Here is a 16688-nt window from a genome sequence, read left to right on the forward strand (position 1 = left end):
GTGAAGAGAGGTCCGATATGCCTCTTGCCAAGTGCTTGGCCCGAGGAACTTCCTGTGTTTTGATGCAGTGTCAACAAGTAGTCTAGATGGAGAAAAACGGTGTTGAGCCCCAGAGTAGAATATGTATTGTTTTTGCATTGAATGATGAGAGGCCATATGTCTGTTGGCCTGAATAATCCAAAAAACCCTGGCCGGGAGCCCGGGCTTGCCCATGTTCCCTTTGTGTTTCTCCTGTTCCAGTCCTCACTGACAACTATGTTTAGGTTGCTTCCCAGCACTTGCATGCTGGGGGCAGCTGTAACAACAGGAATCCCTGGTCTGACAGTGCCTGTGTGAGAAATTTTGCTTGGATGTAGGTGGAACAGAGGTTCAGTGTTACTCCATCCCATTGTCCTAATTGTACTGTATATCGCCTCTGTTGGTCAATCCACACTTTTTGGGAGATAAACTTGTATTTTTCAATAATAGACGCACTCCATGTGACTCTGATGTGTAGCCTGCGTGGGCTCTCATATGATAGCCATATTTTTACAATGCTTTTCTGTGGTTACCTTAAAATAGGTCTCTTGTAGCATTACAATAACATGGGAGTGTTTTTTTAATGTACTGTAACACTGTCCCTCTCTTAACCCCTTTGCTGCCAGGCCTTTTCCCCCTCCTGTGCCAGGCCTTTTTTTTGCCTATTTGGGGCAGTTCGCGCTTAGGCCCTCATAACTTTTTGTCCACGTAAGCTAACCAAGACAAATTTGCGTCCTTTTTTTCCAACATCCTAGGGATTCTAGAGGTACCCAGACTTTGTGGGGTCCCCTGAAGGAGGCCAAGAAATTAGCCAAAATACAGTGAAAATTTTGTTTTTTTCAAAAAAATGGGAAAAAGTGGCTGCAGAAGAAGGCTTGTGGTTTTTCCCCTGAAAATGGCATCAACAAAGGGTTTGCGGTACTAAACTCAGCAGCTTCCCAGCTTTCAGGAACAGGCAGACTTGAATCAGAAAACCCAATTTTTCAACACAATTTTGGCATTTTACTGGGACATACCCCATTTTTGCAATTTTTTGTGCTTTCAGCCTCCTTCCAGTCAGTGACAGAAATGGGCCTGAATCCAATGCTGGCTCCCACAAACCTAAACATTTCTGAAAAGTAGACAAAATTCTGAATTCAGCAAGGGGTCATTTGTGTAGATCCTACAAGGGTTTCCTACAGAAAATAACAACTGAAAAAGAAAAATATTGAAATTGAGGTGAAAAAAACATCAATTTTTCTCTACATTTTACTCTGTAACTTTTCCCTGCAATGTCAGATTATCGAAAGCAATATACCGTTACGTCTGCTGGACTCCACTGGTTGCGGGGATATATAGGGCTTGTAGGTTCATCAAGAACCCTAGGTACCCAGAGCCAATAAATGAGCTGCACCCTGCAGTGCGTTTTCATTCTATACCGGGTATACAGCAATTCATTTGCTGAAATATAAAGAGTAAAAAATAGCTATCAAGAAAACCTTTGTATTTCCAAAAAGGGCACAAGATAAGGTGTTGAGGAGCAGTGGTTATTTCCACATCTCTGAATTCCGGGGTGACCATACTAGCATGTGAATTACAGGGCATTTCTCAAATAGATGTCTTTTTTACACACTCTTCTGTATTTGGAAGGAAAAAATGTAGAGAAAGACATGGGGCAATAACACTTGTTTTGCTAATCTATGTTCCCCCAAGTCTCCCGATAAAAATGATACCTCACTTGTGTGGGTAGGCCTAGCGCCCGCGACAGGAAACGCCCCAAAACGCAACGTGGACACATCCCATTTTTTTTAAAGAAAACAGAGGTGTTTTTTGCAAAGTGCCTACCTGTAGATTTTGGCCTCTAGCTCGGCCGCCACCTAGGGAAACCTACCAAACCTGTGCATTTTTCAAAACTAGAGACCTAGGGGAATCCAAGATGGGGTGACTTGTGGGGCTCTGACCAGGTTCTGTTACCCAGAATCCTTTGCAAACCTCAAAATGTGGCTAAAAAAACACATGTTCCTCACATTTCTGTGGCAGAAAGTTCTGGAATCTGAGAGGAGCCACAAATTTCATTCCACCCAGCGTTCCCCCAAGTCTCCCGATAAAAATGATACCTCACTTGTGTGTGTAGGCCTAGCGCCCGCGACAGGAAATGCCACAAAGCGCAACGTGGACACATCTAATTTTTTGAAAGAAAACAGAGGTGTTTTTTGCAAAGTGCCTACCTGTAGATTTTGGCCTCTCGCTCAGCCGGCACCTAGGGAAACCTACCAAACCTGTGCATTTTTGAAAACTAGAGACCTAGGGGAATCCAAGATGGGGTGACTTGTGGGGCTCTGACCAGGTTCTGTTACCCAGAATCCTTTGCAAACCTCAAAATGTGGCTAAAAAAACACATGTTCCTCACATTTCTGTGGCAGAAAGTTCTGGAATCTGAGAGGAGCCACAAATTTCCTTCCACCCAGCGTTCCCCCAAGTCTCCCGATAAAAATGATACCTCACTTGTGTGTGTAGGCCTAGCGCCCGCGACAGGAAATGCCACAATGCGCAACGTGGACACATCTAATTTTTCGAAAGAAAACAGAGGTGTTTTTTGCAAAGTGCCTACCTGTAGATTTTGGCCTCTAGCTCAACCGGCACCTAGGGAAACCTACCAAACTTGTGCATTTTTGAAAACTAGAGACCTAGGGGAATCCAAGATGGGGTGACTTGTGGGGCTCTGACCAGGTTCTGTTACCCAGAATCCTTTGCAAACCTCAAAATGTGGCTAAAAAAACACATGTTCCTCACATTTCTGTGGCAGAAAGTTCTGGAATCTGAGAGGAGCCACAAATTTCCTTCCACGCAGCGTTCCCCCAAGTCTCCCGATAAACATGATACCTCACTTGTGTGGGTAGGCCTAGCGCCCGCGACAGGAAATGCCCCAAAGCGCAACGTGGACACATCCAATTTTTTGAAAGAAAACAGAGGTGTTTTTTGCGAAGTGCCTACATGTAGAGTTTGGCCTCTAGCTCAGACGGCACCTAGGGAAACCTACCAAACCTGTGCATTTTTGAAAACTAGAGACCTAGGGGAATCCAAGATGGGGTGACTTGTGGGGCTCTGACCAGGTTCTATTACCAAGAATCCTTTGCAAACCTCAAAATGTGGCTAAAAAAACACATGTTCCTCACATTTCTGTGGCAGAAAGTTCTGGAATCTGAGAGGAACCACAAATTTCCTTCCACGCAGTGTTCCCCCAAGTCTCCCGATAAACATGATACCTCACTTGTGTGGGTAGGCCTAGCGCCCGCGACAGGAAATGCCCCAAAGCGCAACGTGGACACATCCAATTTTTTTTAAGAAAACAGAGGTATTTTTTGCAAAGTGCCTACCTGTAGATTTTGGCCTCTAGCTCAGCCGGCACCTAGAGAAACCTACCAAACCTGTGCATTTTTGAAAACTAGAGACCCTGGGGAAGCCAAGATGGGGTGACTTGTGGGGCTCTGACCAGGTTCTGTTACCCAGAATCCTTTGCAAACCTCAAAATGTGGCTAAAAAAACACATGTTCCTCAAATTTCTGTGGCAGAAAGTTCTGGAATCTGAGAGGAGCCACAAATTTCCTTCCACGCAGCGTTCCCCCAAGTCTCCCGATAAACATGATACCTCATTTGTGTGGGTAGGCCTAGCGCCCGCGACAGGAAATGCCCCAAAGCGCAACGTGGACACATCCAATTTTTTTAAAGAAAACAGAGGTGTTTTTTGCAAAGTGCCTACCTGTAGATTTTGGCCTCTAGCTCAGCCGGCACCTAGGGAAACCTACCAAACCTGTGCATTTATGAAAACTAGAGACCTAGGGGAATCCAAGATGGGGTGACTTGTGGGGCTCTGACCAGGTTCTGTTACCCAGAATCCTTTGCAGCCCTCAAAATTTGGCTAAAAAAACACATATTCCTCACATTTCTATGGCAGAAAGTTCTGGAATCTGAGAGGAGCCAAAATTTCCTTCCACCCATCGTTCCCCCACGTCTCCCGATAAAAATGATACCTCACTTGTGTGGGTAGGCCTAGCGCCCGCGACAGGAAATGCCCCAAAGCGCAACGTGGACACATCCAATTTTTTGAAAGAAAACAGAGGTGTTTTTTGCAAAGTGCCTACCTGTAGATTTTGGCCTCTAGCTCAGCCTAGGGAAACCTACCAAACCTGTGCATTTTTGAAAACTAGAGACCCAGGGGAATCCAAGATGGGGTGACTTGTGGGGCTCTGACCAGGTTCTGTTACCCAGAATCCTTTGCAAACCTCAAAATTTTGTTAAAAAAACACATGTTCCTCAAATTTCTGTGGCAGAAAGTTCTGGAATCTGAGAGGAGCCACAAATTTCCTTCCACCCAGCGTTCCCCCAAGTCTCCCGATAAAAATGATACCTCACTTGTGTGGGTAGGCCTAGCGCCCGCGACAGGAAATGCCCCAAAGCGCAACGTGGACACATCTAATTTTTTGAAAGAAAACAGAGGTGTTTTTTGCAAAGTGCCTACCTGTAGATTTTGGCCTCTAGCTCAGCCGGCACCTAGAGAAACCTACTAAACCTGTGCATTTCTGAAAACTAGAGACCTAGGGGAATCTAAGATGGGGTGACTTGTAGGGCTCTGACCAGGTTCTGTTACCCAGAATCCTTTGCAAACCTCAAAATTTGGTTAAAAAAACACATGTTCCTCAAATTTCTGTGGCAGAAAGTTCTGGAATCTGAGAGGAGCCACAAATTTCCTTCCACCCAGCGTTCCCCCAAGTCTCCTGATAAAAATGATACCTCACTTGTGTGGGTAGGCCTAGCGCCCACGACAGGAAATGCCCCAAAGCGCAACGTGGACACATCCAATTTTTTGAAAGAAAACAGAGGTGTTTTTTGCAAAGTGCCTACCTGTAGATTTTGGCCTCTAGCTCAGCCGGCACCTAGGGAAACCTACCAAACCTGTGCATTTTTGAAAACTAGAGACCTAGGGGAATCCAAGATGGGGTGACTTGTGGGGCTCTGACCAGGTTCTGTTACCCGGAATCCTTTGCAAACCTCAGAATTTGGCTAAAAAAACACATGTTCCTCACATTTCTGTGACAGAAAGTTCTGGAATCTGAGAGGAGCCACAAATTTCCTTCCACCCAGCGTTCCCCCAAGTCTCCCGATAAAAATGATACCTCACTTGTGTGGGTAGGCCTAGCGCCCGCGACAGGAAATGCCCCAAAGCACAACGTGGACACATCCAATTTTTTGAAAGAAAACAGAGGTGTTTTTTGCAAAGTGCTTACCTGTAGATTTTGGCCTCTAGCTCAGCCGGCACTTAGGGAAACCTACCAAACCTGTGCATTTTTGAAAACTAGAGACCTAGGGGAATCCAAGATGGGGTGACTTGTGGGGTTCTGACCAGGTTCTGTTACCCAGAATCCTTTGCAAACCTCAAAATTTGGCTAAAAAAACACATGTTCCTCACATTTCTGTGGCAGAAAGTTCTGGAATCTGAGATGAGCCACAAATTTCCTTCCACCCAGCGTTCCCCCAAGTCTCCCGATAAAAATGATACCTCACTTGTGTGGGTAGGCCTAGCGCCCACGACAGGAAATGCCCCAAAGCGCAACGTGGACACATCCAATTTTTTGAAAGAAAACAGAGGTGTTTTTTGCGAAGTGCCTACCTGTAGATTTTGGCCTCTAGCTCAGCCGGCACCTAGGGAAACCTACCAAACTGTGCATTTTTGAAAACTAGAGACCTAGAGGAATCCAAGATGGGGTGACTTGTGGGGCTCTGACCAGGTTCTGTTACCCAGAATCCTTTGCAAACCTCAAAATTTGGCTAAAAAAACACATGTTCCTCACATTTCTGTGGCAGAAAGTTCTGGAATCTGAGAGGAGCCACAAATTTCCTTCCACCCAGCGTTCCCCCAAGTCTCCCGATAAAAATGATACCTCACTTGTGTGGGTAGGCCTAGCGCCTGCGACAGGAAATGCCCCAAAGCGCAACGTGGACACATCCAATTTTTTTAAAGAAAACAGAGGTGTTTTTTGCAAAGTGCCTACCTGTAGATTTTGGCCTCTAGCTCAGCCGGCACCTAGGGAAACCTACCAAACCTGTGCATTTTTGAAAACTAGAGACCTAGGTGAATCCAAGATGGGGTGACTTGTGGGGCTCTGACCAGGTTCTGTTACCCAGAATCCTTTGCAAACCTCAAAATTTGGCTAAAAAAACACATGTTCCTCACATTTCTGTGGCAGAAAGTTCTAGGATCTGAGAGGAGCCACAAATTTCCTTCCACCCAGCGTTCCCCCAAGTCTCCCGATAAAAATGATACCTCACTTGTGTGGGTAGGCCTAGCGCCCGCGCCAGGAAATGCCCCAAAGCACAACGTGGACACATCCCATTTTTTGAAAGAAAACAGTGCCTACCTGTGGATTTTTGCCTGTAGCTCAGCCGGCACCTAGGGAAACCTACCAAACCTGTGCATTTGTGAAAACTAGAGACATAGGGGAATCCAAGATGGCGTGACTTGTGGGGCTCTGACCAGGTTCTGTTACCCAGAATCCTTTGCAAACCTCAAAATTTGGGTAAAAAAACACCTTTTCCTCTCATTTCGGTGACAGAAAGTTCTGGAATCTGAGAGGAGCCACAAATTTCCTTCCACCCAGCATTCCCCAAAGTCTCCCGATAAAAATGATACCTCACTTGTATGGTTGGGCCCGGTGCCTGCAACAGAATAAGGCCCAAAACTTGTAGAGATATAGGGGATAGCACAGCGAGTTTATAAGGACATATTCTTTGATACATCTTTAGACGGACTCTGCTTTGGGGACCCACATAAGTGAGGTGTCATTTTACTTGGGAGACTGAGGGGAAAACTGGGGAGTAGGAATTTTGTGCTGGAGCGGTGATCCTACTAAGAAAAGTCAGGAAAATATGCTTTTTAATGCAAATTTTGAGGTTTACAGAGGAGTCTGGGTAAGAAAATGTTGGGGGAGCCATGCAAGCCACACCTCCCTGGACTCCTTGGGGTGTCTAGTTTTAAAAAATGTCTGGGTTTTGTAGGTTTCCCTAGATGAAGGCCGCACCCAGGACCAAAAACATAGGTGGACCCTCCCCCACAAACAGGTATTTTTGTAATATATCATTTTGATGTGTGCACATACGTCCGTGATGTGGCAAACACTAAAATTGTGAAAAGAAACACACTTAGGTTATGTGAAAAAGACCCCTCACCCACCAACCAAGTTGGTGGCATGCTTCATCATCGGGGTCCCACCCGAGGCACCTAGTGTGTCACAGGTGTGCTGCGACGCCTGATTACAGCAGAGCAGGTTTTGTCATTTTTACCACACATACTGGTTGGATTTGGCACGAGGGTGAGTGATGGTTCAGTGGATCAAAGTTTATTAACAAGAGATTTCACAAAAATAAAATGCACTGTTAATAACTGAAAGGCAAAAAACTGAACCAATGACTCACAGCTCGTGAGCTGGAAAGCCGCGACAAGGCACCAACCGCTTTACAGTCCATTCACACACCTTTCATACATGGCACGCACAAGACCATTCACACCGCCAGCCACGGGCCCAGCACATTACAACACTCACATCGACAGACCGCGCCACTCAAGGGCCCATCACTTACATACGCCCACATGCCTGATACAAGAATCACACCAGCTGATGGGAGCGTGGACTGGCGTTTGGCGCCAGCCAAGCACCACGCCAAGCCCACCGCCAGCCAAGCCCCACCCCAAGCACACCGCCTTCCAAGCCCCACCCCACGCACACCGCCAGCCAAGCACCACCCCAAGCACACCGCCAGCCAAGCCCCACCCCAAGCACACCGCCAGCCAAGCCCCACCCCAAGCACACCACCAGCCAAGCCCCACCCCAAGCACACCGCATTCCAAACGCCACCCCAAGCACACCGCCAGCCAAGCCCCACCCCAAGCACACCGCCTTCCAAGCGCCACACCAAGCACACCGCCAGCCAAGCCCCACCCCAAGCACACCGCCTTCCAAGCCCCACCCCACGCACACCGCCTTCCAAGCGCCACCCCACGCACACCACCAGCCAAGCGCCACCCCACGCACACCGCCAGCCAAGCGCCACCCCACGCACACCGCCATCACTTTTTTTTGTTTATAAACAACAAAGAAACCACTAATTCTAAAATAGGCTCAAAACTACAAACACAAAAGCTCTAACTAAATACATGACAGAGATGCCAACCGTGAAACATACGAAAATATAAAACAGACAGCTTACGCTCACGGTATTTCCCAGAAGTTTTTTTTGGTATGGTAACTTCTATAACAGCTGGGCACACACAGCCCAGGGTTTGAAGGGCATTCAGGGCAGTACATCCGGCTCTCCCTCCGGATTAATCTCCGGGCACATACTCTACATTTCTTTGTGGGCAAGTCTTTTTTGGGAGTGGGAGGAATGTGATCTGGAAAGTGCCGATCTTTCAATCTAGCCACATCATCCACCACTTCTACTCTAGGAACTCTTGCCGGTTCCACCACAATAAGGCTTTCTATCACCGACTCCTGAAATTTAACAAATGTCATCCTTGACTCAGGTGAACAATCCTTGTATACAATAAAGGCATTAAAAGTTGCCAAATGAAATAAATGTAGGGCCAACTTTTTATACCACACATAAGACTTACGAAGAGCAGTGTAAGGTTCCAACCTCTGATCTACTCTATCAACACCACCCATGTGCCTATTGTAGTCCAAAATGCACGCAGGTTTGCGCACTTCCGCAACCTGACCCCAAACAGCCACAGGGGAAGTACTCTCCTCATGGATGGTCGATAGCATGTACACATCCCTCCTGTCTGAAAATTTCATAGCTAGCAGCTCATTATTCCGTAAGGCACTGCACTGTCCCCTCACAAGTTTCTTACAGACAAGCTCCCTTGGATAGCCTTTCCGGTTAGAACGGATTGTGCCACAAGCAACAGTGTCCACTCTAAACAACTCCTTGAACAACTGCACTCCAGTGTAGAAATTATCTACGTACAAATGGTGACCTTTGTTAAACAGCCGTCTAGCAATTTCCCACACAATTTTTTCGCTAACTCCAAAAGTGGCCGGACAACCAGGAGGGTCTATACTGGAATCCCTACCAGTGTAGACCCGGAAATTATACACATATCCTGTACTGCTTTCTGACAGCAGATACAATTTAATCCCATACCGTGCCCTCTTACTAGGAATGTACTGCTTAAAAACTAAACGCCCCTTGAAAAGGACCAAAGACTCGTCCACACTTATCTCTTTGCCTGGAACATAGACCTCTGAAAACCGATCCACAAAATGATCAAGGACAGGCCTAATCTTAAAAAGACAGTCACAATCAGGGTGATCTCGTGGCAAGGCAAAAGCATTGTCTACAAAATGCAGCATACGAAGAAGAAGCAAATACCGATTACGTGTCATAGTTGCAGGAAATATAGCGGTTGCCATCAAGGGACTAGTAGACCAATAAGAAGCCAGTGACGGCTTCCTGATCAACCCCATCAAAAAAGTCAAACCTAAAAACCTTTTCATCTCTTCCAGATATGTGGGAACCCACTGAGTAGCTCTAGACTGAGGCTTAAGTCTGGCAGCGTTGTCCCGCAAATATTGCTCTGCATACACATTTGTCTGCTCCACAATCTCTGCCAAAAATACATAGTCCATAAACAAGTGAAAGAAATGGACAGGCAAAAAGTTTTCCGTATTAACTCTACACCCTGGGAGACCAGTAAATGCAGGTAACTGTGGCTGCTCCATGTTTGGGGCAATCCAGGTGTCAGGTCTTCTAATGGGAAACCCTTCAGCCCCAGGCTGCTGCACTCTTGGCACATCAATGTCCTCCTCTAACACAGGCCCTTCATCTGCACTGAGAGTAGCTTCCTCATCAGAAGAATACTCTTGGACAGAAAACTCACTTCCAGAATCTCCTACTTCCTCCTCTGCCTCAGATGCAGAGTCAGTGTCGTAATCATGGTCTGAAGACGACTCAAAGAGCATGCGAACAACCTGCTGAGCGGTCACTCTGCGGCTAGCCATGATCCTCACTAACAACAAATGGATTGCCAACAACAACTAGCACTAAAATAAGTAATAAACAAAGTGTAGCTTTATCACAAAGAGTTATGTACTACAAAAAACTATACCACTCAATTGCCTAAAAAAGCTACTCACCAAGCAACTACTCTGCACAGACACAGCAATCACCAATGATATCCCACTAAAAAGAAAAAAGAAAAAAGCAAATTAGACATATGACAACACAAACATCACTGTGCTCAAATCTAAGGACAATGTCAAACACACAATACTGCATTTAGTACACCACCTACAAACATGTCATTCATGCATGTCAACAATACTCCTTTGGAGTAAATTGCTTTCACTTACCTAAACCATGCAACTATGCAAACCGCAGGACAACTACTGCCAAAACCGCAAGGATCCACAGCAAAGGAAGCAAAAGCGTTGAACTAGAAGAAAAAGAAGAAATAAATTGTTATAATCACAAATACAAATACTTCGCCAGTTGACAAACACCCCCCTACCAAGAACTTAGAAGTTGTCCCTGGTACCTAAGTGGATCCTGCCCCCCTTGGGGGTAGATGGGCGTAAAAAAATTGGCCAATCTGCCCCCAAGGGGGGCAGCAATGGGCAACACCTCTGTGCCCCCTTTAGGGGGCGACCCTTCCCAAAGGGGGCACCCCCAGCACAAAACAAAACAAAATAAAAAATCCTTGGCGTATTGGTGGTTTCTGCCCTCCTTGGGGGCAGATGGGCCTACAAAAATAGGCCCATCTGCCCCCAAAGGGGGCAGAGATGGCCAATACGAACTTTCCCCACTTTAGGGGGGCGACCGTTGCCCAAGGGGTGCCCCCAAACACACACCACACACACACACACCACACAATCCCTGGCGCCTAGTGTGCTTCCACCCCCCGGGGGCCAGATCGTCCAAAAAAATGGCTGGTCTGCCATCGGGGGGCCGAAACAGAAAAAAAAATAGCCCCCCAGGGTAGCGACCCTTGCCCAAGGGGTTGCCCCCAAAATAAACAATAAAAACAAAATCCCTGGTGTCCAGTGGATTTTGCCCCCCCCCCCCTTGGGGGCAGATCAGCCCAAAAATTGGCGATCTGCCCCCAGGCGGGGGCGAAATACTAAAAAAATTGCCCCCAAGGGGGGCGACCCTTGCCTAAGGGGTCGCCCCCAAAAGAAGCTTTTCTTTACAAATAAATCCCTGGTGACTAGTGGATTTCACCCCCCCCTGGGGGCAGATCGGCCGAAAAAAAGGCGATCTGCCCCCAGGGGGGGGGGGGGCAAACACTAAACAAAATGGACCCCGGGGGGGGCGACCCTTGCCCAAGGGGTCACCCCCAAGAAACACAATAAAAACAAAATCCCTGGTGTCTAGTGGATTTCGCCCCCCCCCCGGGGGCAGATCCGCCGAAAAATTGGCGATCTGCCCCCCGGGGGGTGGGGAGGCGAAATACTAAAAAAAATACCCCCCCAGTGGGGTGACCCTTGCCCAAGGGGTCGCCCCCAAAAGAAACTTTTCACTAAAAATAAATCCTTGGTGTCTAGTGGATTTCGCCCCCCCCTGGGGGCAGATCCGCCGAAAAAAAGGCGATCTGCCCCCGGGGGGGGGGGGGGGGGCGAAACACTAAAAAGAATTGACCCCAAACTACAAAAACAAAAGAAAGTCCCTGGTGTCTAGTGGATTTCGCCCCCCCCCCCCCCGGGGACAGATCCGCCGAAAAATCAGCGGATCTGCCTCGGGGGGGGCGAAATACTAAAAGAAATTGCCCCCCAGGGGGGCGACCCCTGCCCAAGGGGTCGCCCCCAAAGAAACATAGCCCCAAAAATCCCTGCTGTCTAGTGGAGATTCCTGCTCTGCCCTGCCCGCGATCGTGGAGCAGGAATCTTGTGAAAACAGGCACAGGGGGAAAGGAAAAACCCTTTCATTTCCCCCTGTGTCTGTTTTCCACCCCCCAAAACCACAAAAACGGAAAGGACTCACCTGGATGGGTCCTTTCCCCTCGACGCGCTGGAAGCAAATGGCTTCCAGCGCGTCCGGCAACACTTGATGACGTCGGCGCGCTGTGCGAGGTGCTGACGTCATCGGATTGCCGGGGGGAGTCGGGGGTGGAAGGGGAAGGTCTTCCCCTTCCATCCCCGCCTTGGGGGGGAGGGGGTGCACAGGGGGGACTCGCTAGCGCTCCCCCAAGTTCCCGTGTGCCTTGGACGAGGTGACCTCGTCCAAGGCACACGGGAACTGTAGCCTTGGACGAGGTCACCTCGTCCAAGGCACAGAACGGGTTAATCCGGTTGCCTAGGCTATTTATGTTCCAGGATATTACTCTGTGTGTGTCATTGTGTATCATGGGTTTACGTTTCTATGACCTTTAAGGGTCTTTGGGTCAGATGTTCCATCAGTGATATACCTGTATTATGTAGCAGATGTGTTTGATCAGTGGCTGAAATATTATACTCTACCATTCCCTCCTCCATACTCATCCCAAGCCTCATCCTATTACTATAAACTCCCAATTAACCCTTCTGGATTGTTCCCTCCTCTATCCCTCCATTACTCTAGTCAATCCAACTAACAAGCTCACATATCCTCTGCTCAAAGTACCTCATAATATTACTAATATTTTACTCATATTTCCCTATACTAATCCACTAATTTCTTTTGTGTTCTGGAGTAGCGTGCTACTTGCTGAAAAGCGCTTCGACACCTCGTCAGGGGTAGTAAGCGCTATATAAATACTATTACAATTTACTTATCATCAGTGTTGGTAAGTAGCCTGACTGCTCTTTGCCACACTAACAGGACTGAGCTAAGGTTTAGTAGTGTGTACCCAAGGTCTACTACTGGGTAAAGTTCTAGTATTACATGGTAAGACTCCCCAGTCATACTACATAATACTGCCACCTTGCTACACATAGTAATCCCAACATTGAGGGCATTTTCATAGTCCAGTCTCCTGTTGCTCAGTGCTTGAGTGACGGATTTTCAGGTGTTTAGCGGGAGCCATCTAAATCTTTTTTGAGGAGTTTTAGGATGAAGAAGCAGGTAGAGATGCCCATGTTGACCTGGTTAGACATTGAGATTTGATTGTTGATCACAATCTCTAGATTCCTTACTGAGTTTGACTGGGTAGGTGTTGGTCCTGGATCGGAGGGCCACCAAGCTGCAGACTAGAGGCAGGAGTCTTTTCCGAAGATGACTATATCTGTTTTGTCAGAGTTGAGCTTCGGGCAGTTGGTCCTCATCCAGTTTGCGACTTTGGATATGCTGTAGGCGAACTTCATCTGGGTGTTGGAGGTGTTGAAGAGGGAGAGAGAACTAGTGAAACAGATGTCAGATGTGCACACATAACTCTGTGGGCCATATTGCATGCAGCTAGCATCTGTTTAAACTAGTCCCTTGATCCACTCAATAAGCTATGATGATTTCTGGTGCTGTTAGCTATTTTGCAAACCCCCGAAACTGAGCATTGCCATACATTTCCCTGGATCCTTTTGACTATTTCATAGGTAATACTACATTTCCTCACTACTGACTCAAGAGTGTGGATAGCAGGATTACAATAGTTACGCTGGAATGTGTGCCTTCTTTGGCTCTCTTGTGCAAGCTGCGGTTGGGCAGGCAACATTTAACTCATAGGAGATGGTATGCAGGTTGGTAGCAGATTCAACATGTAACTGTGAGAAGGTTAAATACTTAACTTGTCCTTTGTATCCGAATGATGAGAAAGCACAGGAATGACGGTGACCAAAGGTAGACACCTAAGAGAAATGAGAGAGAAACAGTTTGAGGTGGGGACGTAAACAGACCAATCAGCAGAGACTAGGAATAGAAGGGTTTAAAGTATGGAAGAGGAAAGAGAAGGTGCAAAATTTCCAAGCTAGCAAAAAGAAAACATTAAATTCTATTAAGGATATGGAGAGGATGATTATTCAGAACTTTCTCACTTTATTAACAGTCTTTTCCAAGTTAATTCCTTAACCATATACAAAACTATATTTTCCAATGAACACAGGGAAATCAAGTAACATAGTAACCACAAGCCTACCACCATGTAATCCTGCCCCATAAATCCTTGTATGGCTTTTGTGTTTTGATATTTTGTTATAGGAGAAAAATCTTTACTTACTTTAATCAATATTTCTCCTGGGGAGGTCTCTGAATTTTCTTCATAGACATTCTTTGTGGGGTACTCCTTAACTCCATGTCCTTAATAGAATTAAAACTTTCCTACTGGATAGCTAGAAAATATTACATTATATGTCAGGACTGGAAGGGAGGATTATGCATGTTCAAAAACTGCTTACCACCAATGCCACAGCATCAGAAATTCTTCTATAGTAGAATTTCTTGAAAGTCACTTCTGATGACCAATTTGTGGCATTCATAATTTCCTCAAGTTTTCACCCAACTGCAGTCAATTATAAGCCATTGCCCCTATAGTCAGATGGGCCCCCGAAACAGGACACATATATTCCATCTTCCTGCATGGTCCACTTTACTGACCTGGCAAGTGCCAGTGATGAAACAGCTTTAAATGGTTTCTTTAAGGAGATAGGCAATTTTATTTTCCTGCTGGTTTTGCATTTGCTGTCATATTTTCATATGTTGAAATGCATCCAACTGCACACAGTTTAGGATTATGTCTAAAGGCTAGATATGAAATTGATCTGCTGTTTGCTTTCATCTTCCTGGCAACTGTAAATGTGACTCCATCTGACGTCAACATACTCCCTAAAATATCCAGTACCCAGAGATTTGACACTATCAGTTCCTTTCTGGAGAGAAATCATTATCTTTCCAGGAGAGAAACATACTTATGACCATGTAAATTATCCAAAGAAAGGAATATCTAGGTTCTGAAGGATGAAATAATTTTAGTCCCTTCATCAGTTCACACACCAAAGGGCGTTCCCTAACTGCTGCCTCGTTTACTGGTTTACGACCTGTGGAGATTGTTGATCGTAATTTATAGACTGTCCTATAGGCTAGTCCAGGTTTGGCCTTTTCAAAAAGGAAATGTCAGGGTATGGACAACTTTTGGCCCCATTGGATACAGATGTCTATCCATATCATAAGGCCATCTCCTCCATGCACATCAGCAAATCTTCTTTGTGCCTTTTGCCCATGTCTGTCTAGATAAACTTCCAGCAATTTGTGAAAGTTTGTTGCTTATCACCTGAAACCCTCCAGGCCATCAGTCTGATACGTCAATGCATCACAAGGAGGTGAGGTTGTCTGCAGCTATCTACTAAGATGTCTGGATTTACTGGCAGGGCTATTTATAGGTCCCATGATAGTTCAATCAGCATCAGGGACCAAGTTTACTATTTCCAAAAGGGAGTCATTAGAATCAGAGATGCTGTCTGTCCTAAACCTTGCACGGATACTCTGGCAATTGTGGCGAATGGGGCATTGGCATATTTCTTGCTGTGTGACCAATCCTGCAGGAATGTGTCCACTGCCCTTGCTCTAAAATATGGTCTTCAGCTGACGTATATTGTTAGCCATTGCTGGCTGTAGCAGCAGTTAAGATTTAGGTAATGTGCACAAGTGCACATTCAGAATCAATAAAAGGTGGTCGGGTTCCGACTCAGCTCCACGTTGGTGCAATTTTTTGTTTGCTCTGGGACCAGGGAGATTTTGCCATATGAGCCCAAGCACAGTCAGCTGGTAACAGAGGAACTCATGCTGATGAAACACTGCTGCAACCAACTGGAGCGTAAATGGAGAAAAAGTCAAATGCCACAGATAAATAAATCTTCAAATCATCCCTAAAATGCTACCACCAGTGGATACGGAACACCAAACTCACAGCTTTTGTAAATCGTATCAGACCAACACTAACAGCAGCAAGGAAATATTCTCCATCATCTAAGATTTCACCACACCTCCTGCCCCCTCCAGCAACATCATCCCCTCACAAGACCTTTGCAACAAGCTCTTAGAATTCTTCTGTAAAAAAATAATTTCCACATACAGCAATTTTAACCCTCAACTCTATTCCACCACTGTCACACCTCAACTTTCCATCACAGTTGAAAAACAAACTCTAACCTTGTGCCTATTGTCACCACTATCAAAAATGTGGCTCCCATGAAAACATTCCACCCGGGGACCCATCTGACCCTTATCCTTACTACGCCTTCACCAAAGCACTCCTACTGATCAGCAAAACACTAACATCCATTCTAAATGCCTCCATCGACTCAGCCACATTCCTTGACACCTAAGAAAATGCTGTCAGGTCCCTGCTCAAGAAAGCCTCCACTGACCCAGTCACGCTTTCTAACTACAGATCCAGCTCCCTCCTGTCATACTTGGCAAAGGTCTTTGAGAAACTAGTCAACTGAGGCCTTATTAGCCACCTCAGCAACCACCAGTTCTTTGATGCCACACAGTCCAGATTCAGGCCCACCCACAGTACAGAAACAGCACTCATTGCTACTACAGATTACATCTGCATGATTCATGACTGAGGAGAAATGGCAGCCACCATTTTCCTAGACCTCTCTGCTGCATTTGACTTGGTCTTGTACCCCCATCCTTGTCAGGTGCCTGCATGATAATGGCATACAGGGACACTTTCTCCGCTATATCTGCTCCTTCTTAATAGATAGATGTCTGGCACCCTTACTGTC

Source organism: Pleurodeles waltl, chromosome 5 (genome assembly GCF_031143425.1).
Source record: "Pleurodeles waltl isolate 20211129_DDA chromosome 5, aPleWal1.hap1.20221129, whole genome shotgun sequence".
Lineage (NCBI taxonomy): Eukaryota > Metazoa > Chordata > Amphibia > Caudata > Salamandridae > Pleurodeles > Pleurodeles waltl.